General features: G+C 48.0%; 1 protein-coding gene across 6 annotated transcripts in view; it reads right to left on the minus strand.

Annotated features, from left to right (window-relative positions):
* OSBPL3 (oxysterol binding protein like 3) overlaps positions 1-4,115 on the minus strand; it is a 91,035-nt gene extending 86,920 nt beyond the window's left edge. For 2 of the 6 annotated variants that reach the window (XM_075493009.1, XM_075493005.1), the window contains exon 1: positions 3,907-4,107. The gene's annotated coding sequence lies outside the window, so the exon portion shown is untranslated. Of the gene's footprint in view, positions 1-3,893 lie in introns of all 6 variants that reach the window. The other 4 variants (XM_075493010.1, XM_075493012.1, XM_075493008.1 and 1 more) reach the window with 3 other exon arrangements.
* Positions 4,116-6,000: the final 1,885 nt, after the last annotated feature.

Consider the following 6,000-nt stretch of genomic DNA (forward strand, 5'->3'; position numbering starts at 1 on the left):
TCTGCAGCCTTTCTTCTGTGACTTCCCAGATGCTATTAGGCAACCACTATCTTTATGTCAGGCTGTCTTACAGCCAGATGTACAATTAGTAAGTTTGGAGATCTCTCCAAGAGCTAGAAACTCACAGCAATTCTCAATGCACTACTTCAGCTTAGGGCTTAGATGTCAGTGAAAGTCAGTTCTCACTCTTATTCCTCCATCCTGTTGCACATAACAGGGATTCCTGTCAAGTCATGCTTATCAGTACTTATTTTCCACAGAAAAGGATTCAAGAGCCATGTCTAGAATAGCCTTCATCCAAAGACTGTGAATCATTAGCAAATAGGCATTGCAAAAATTGCTTAGCACCTTCCACATCAAAAGCGGCTCAATTCTATTTCTTTACTTCCGTGGTTAGCATCACGGAGCGCCCAGACACTGAAATAGGATTAAGCACTGCCGTGCTTACTGCTACACACTAACACGTGACTTCTACCCTAAGGAGCTTGCACTGAGTCAGTGCTGTTCTGGCACGCCAGAGAGGGTGAGCTGCACTGGGCTGAACTGACCGAATGCATTTCTCAGTCTCTGCTAGCACTTCTTAGGGTGCTCACTGCTTTTAAATAACAAAGCAGGTACCACAATTGTCACTGAATTAATATTTAAAAAATAGCTCTGATCATTTAATAATTATCTCCGTTGGGACACCTGAATACAGAAAAAAATCAGAATTTGTGCAAGTTTCCTGTTTTCTTCCTCCACTGAGGCTGTCTCAACCTTTTTTTTTCCCCAAAAAATGTTTCAAGCAACTTGCAACAATATGCCATGAGTTTCATATTGACAGAGCTCCAAAACCACTACTCAAACACTGTGTTAACTCGTGTCATAATTTCATATATAATAGTCTGCTATTTCTGAACATATGTGCTATGTGAAAGTCACAAGCAGCTTCAAGAACTTTGCATGAGCAACAAGCTAAAACAGATTGAAAGGAGAAGGAGTTACAGATATCCTGCCTCCCAGGATCAGACCCGCAGCTGTGCTTTTCTTAGCTATTATGTTTCCAAGTTTACCTAGATTGTCATATTCATTACCATCAACACCCACATCACTCAACCTTGAAGGCAGACAGCAAACTTAGATGTAAAGTAATTAGAAATTAACATCAAGGAGATGTATTTTATGTTAGCAGAATAAGGATAAGTACCCACAACAGGACAGGACGTTACATACCCAAACCCTCCTTGTCCTTCAGATAAACAAGAAACTAAAGCAATGAAACATGTATTTCCAGGCACAATATTCAAGGATTTACGTACTTGTACCACAAGTGACAGCTGCAGGAGACTAAAAACAATGTCTGTCCCCAAAGTATACTGCTTGAACACAACCCCAAAGGCAGAGGACAGACATGAAAATCCAGCAACTCAAAGAGCAGAGCTGGGTAAATTTGGTAACAGAAACACATAAGTCCCAGTCTGGAGAGTTGTTTGTCAGATCTCACAGTATCTGCATCCCATTATCTGAAACGTGATACAGGAAAAGGCAATTAGATTCTCCTAGAAGTTTCTTTGGCTACCTTAGTAGTGGTGTATCACAGTATCTATACCCTAGCCTTTTACCAGCAGAACTTTGCGCCTTTGGCGAGTCAAATCTTAACATAACTGAAATCAGTTGAGAAATTTCTATTGACTTCAATAAGATCCAAATATGCTGATATAGATACTATGCTTCTTCTGACATATAAAAGTACCCCATGACTGCACAGTCACATACTCATTCTGCTGCCTTGTTCATCACTGGCATTTTTTTTTAAATGCACATTACAGCAAATCAAATTCAAGTCTAAGACATATTAGCAATTTGTATATGAATTACCTTTTCAATAGGAAGGCTCTTCTCATTTTGTAGCTAAGAGCACTGTTTGTAGCAACTGAAAACTCAGTTTTACAATTAGAAACCATAAGATCCAAGACTGCCGGAATAATTCCCGATTTCATTCTACTTTCTACACAGCACGTAACAAGGCCTACAGAATGCAACAAATGAAGGAAAGGCTGTTAGGCTGACATGCATCTATTTATAATAGATGCAGTTTGAACTGGACCCAATTCTTTACAGTGACATACACATAGCTACTAAAAAAACCAAATAAGGTTTTGTATAAAATACAGTATACTTACATTTTGCAAAAGTGAATGAGCTAGCCACACACGCAGTGTTGCAATAAGCAAATTCCAGCTGAGTCTCACCATCATTTCCTGTCCTTGGTGAACATGCCAGTAATTTGAGCCCAACCACAACTGTTCAGCACACACACGCACACTCATACACAGAGAGCATCTCCAATCCCTAAAACTCCCCTCCCACCTTTCCTGCATGCAAACCCAGAAATTACACAGAATTATAAGAGAGGACATAAATGGGCCTAACGCAGTGTGTGGGGAGGGGGATATCAGAGTAAAGAAAAAGAGAATAAAGAATTGTGAACGCTATTGCTTTGTAAATGGACCAGGAGACGCAATGGAAAATATTTAGCTTAATCTATTGGGAGTACGGACTAGGGAGTATTACTTAATTTATTTTTTTAAAACATTTTCAATAATAAAAAACAAAGCTCATGGAAATTAAAACTGTTGTTACCCATGGCTTTACAGAAAACATCCATGAAAACACTTGCACATATTTAAGTACCCAAACTGGACTTACAAGCTCTGTTGAAATTGAGTGAAACATTCTGAACTCTATGATTAATCAATGAAAGTCAAGGGATGAAGCAACAGCCAACTGTTCCCTGTGTTCCTTCTCGAGAAAGCAGAGAAGGAAGAACACCGTAACCATCATTAGAGGCCTAGGTCAAAAATGTAAGGCAGACAAATTAGCTTACAAGAAAGAAGTAAATTTATTAAATGCCCTTTTCTCTAGCCATTCCAGATATCCTCCTAGTAAAAATAAATCAGCAAGTGTCAGTGAAGAGTACTTCACTGTCAGTGAACTGTACCAAACAGTTTTCGAGTAATGCAGTATTTAAATGCTCATATTGCCTAATTTTTCCTCAAATGGAAATTAAATCAACCTGAAAACTGAAGTGGCTGGATTTAATTAACCTATTTTCTTGAAGATGTGGGCAAGAAGAAAAAAAAAATAATAGTAACGGTGGCATTTTTTTATTTTACACGAGCACAGAGAACCACAGATTTAGACGAGAGTGACGGCTTTGCAAACATGCCCAAAATTTCTGAAGTTACATTTAACAGCCAGCCGGCTGCCAGCTCGATTCCCCAGAGCACTTAGCAAGCAGGGAGACCTGCCCCTGCCGCTCCCCCCGGGAAAACCACCTCTGCACCCGCCAGGTTACGTTTGGGAGGCAGCTGCGCGGTGTACCACAGCTAATCTGGAATTCGCTCCGTCTCGGTGCCATAGGGAGCACACCGGGAGTTAAATAAATGACGAGCAGCCCTCAGCAGCACTCTTCCGAAGCAGGGGACGGTGCTTAAGTTGGCTGATGCTCCGGAACAACCGCACGGGGCTGTAACAGCGCGGCCGGGGACCCCGAGGGCCGCAGGAGGTGACCCGAGAGGAGCTCAGCGGGGTAGGCGGGAAGCGCGGGGCTGCACCGGCAGCAGCCGCCCGCCCGCGCCCCGGCCAGCAGCCCTCAGGGCTCTCGCTGTGAGCCGGGCGGGAAAGGTGCTTTTTGTGTGGTAAAAAGCCACTTTTCTCGCGCGCCGCGTTTGCCGGCGGCGGCCGCCCGCCCTGCGGACCACGGGCACGCCGCGGCGCTTCAGCGAGGGGGCCGCAATCGCCGCCCGCCCACCCGGGTGCTACGCCCCGCCACACCGCCGCCCCCGCTGCCCCGTCCCTACGGCGCGGCGGGGAAGCAGCCCCGCGGCCGCCAGCCCCGCCCAGATTCCCACCTGAGCTCCTCACCTGCCGCCGGCCGAGCTACCGCCTGCCGGGCGCCCCCGCCATGGCCCCCGGGCAGCGGCGCCCCGCAGCTAGCGGGCAGAAGGGAGGAAGGAGTCGGGCGGGAGCGACAACCGCAACCATAAAGAGCCTCTCTACCTGCGCCTGTCCCAGCGGGGGCGCGCGGAGCGACACCTCGGCTCGCTTCGCTGCTGTGGAACGTCCACGAGAGGGACCGGGGGCGGGACCGTGGCGCTCGATTGGCAGCCGCCCTGACCAACGGGAAGCGCCCGTTCACGCACTTCCCCCCTCCCCCCGCGCTAAGGAGGCGTTATTCCCGCCCATCCTCCCCGGCCGTTGGGGCGGGGGAAGGGGGTGTTTCCATGACGTCACGGGCGGCGCCCGGTGGACAGGTGGGGAGCGGTCCCTGAGGGGTGGCGGGGATGAGCTCCGGGGACAGGAGCCCCGCGCTAAAGCCGGCGCTGAGCCCGCGGGCCGGCCTTAAGCAGCTGGGACAGGGCAGGCTGCGGGCAGGGCACGGCAGGATAGGCGGTGCTCGGGGGAGGGGGCGAGGCGCGGGGCTGATCCCGCACCGGCCTTGCGGGAGCCTCGGAGCCGGGGGAGCGATGGCTGCCTCAGCCGCCCCGTCCCGCAGGCGCGGCTTCCCGCGCCTTCCGGGAGAAGTGCGAGCCGGCGCCGACAGAGGGGGCTTGTCGGGGGGCCGCCGCACCCACAGCTGCCTGAGGGGATCAACGACCGGGGAGCGCTCCCCGCACCCGGCCTGGCCCGCCGCCTCGGGAAGGGCTCCTCCGGTGGGAGAGAAACACCCCTCCCCGCCCCCCTCCGCTTCCCCCCGCCCCGCACCGGCATCCTAAAATTAGCGTGTTCCTCTTAGTCTTATTTAAAAAGAAACAACTTGAATGACTAATTAGATCCAAGCCGTTAGAAGCGCTCTGGACTGCTTCCACGAACTCTTTAATGTGTGCGCTAAATCTTTGCAAAATTACTACCGCTTGCGAGGATGTAGACGGGATGTGACCTGGCACACAATTCACACAGTTTTTATGTACAAAGTACGATTTAATCCACACTTAGGAGAGGCGGAGGGGGGCGGGAAGAACCACCCTGATTTCCCTACTCAGCCTCATGTGCCCCAAACTGATCAGCTGCTTTTAGATTCCATTCAGAACTTGGTGCTTTTCTCAACTGGAGTGATTATAGGAAACAGAAAACCTTTTCTTCATTTATACCATTTATACTGCGTTAGAAAAGAGCAGAAGCATTTAGAAAAGCAAGCTCAAGTCACATCCTGAAAGGTAGGGAGGGTGTTCATGGGTAGGAACTTGTGATAGCATAATGTGGGAGGGGAATAGTACCTTGCACTTCAAATGAAATCTTATTTGTTATAAGGGCATGAGAGACACCACAGCATATCAGATTTATTAAGAACAGTAGCTGGCAGAGAGTTCCCAACCCATAGACACCAAAGCAACCCAAACACCTTGAATGCCACTTTCAGAGCTGGCCTAAGTGCCGCTACAGCGGAGAGGGCTTCTGTTGCCTCTGCTGCTGACTGTAGGTACACAATCTGATGATAGCTTGAGGAGATGCTGCCTACACAATGAAAATTCAAGCAATGATGTTTCGGTCAGTGTCAAGCAACAAAGTCAATGAAAAGCAACAGAAGCAGTTTTTATTTTTTATTATATTGTTTAATGTAGCTTCAAGTTGCTGCTGTGTGGGAATTCAGGTATTGCCAGAGGGTATTTATCAGCTTCCAGACAACTGGAATTTAAAAATAGCATACAGCAATTCCTTAGGTTTCAGGTTTTATAAAAGTTTGTTTTTATAAATACAAGTTTTAGGACAAAATTAGCACTGTCCTTTCAAAGAGCACAATTGTTGAACTCATGGCACCAAAGAGCCTGCAGCAGCAAATCAGTTAAGGAAAAATTAGGCAACTGGAATATGTTGATGGTACACCTTTCCAGTGATCACATGATGTAATAACATACTGTTGAGTAACAGTATGTTTACTATGCATGTGCAGCCTGTTCCAGCTCCCACTGAAACCAAACCCAGACCACCTCTTGATTTAGAAAGGAACTGGGTGGCTCC

This window comes from Mycteria americana, chromosome 2, assembly GCF_035582795.1.
Source record: "Mycteria americana isolate JAX WOST 10 ecotype Jacksonville Zoo and Gardens chromosome 2, USCA_MyAme_1.0, whole genome shotgun sequence".
Lineage (NCBI taxonomy): Eukaryota > Metazoa > Chordata > Aves > Ciconiiformes > Ciconiidae > Mycteria > Mycteria americana.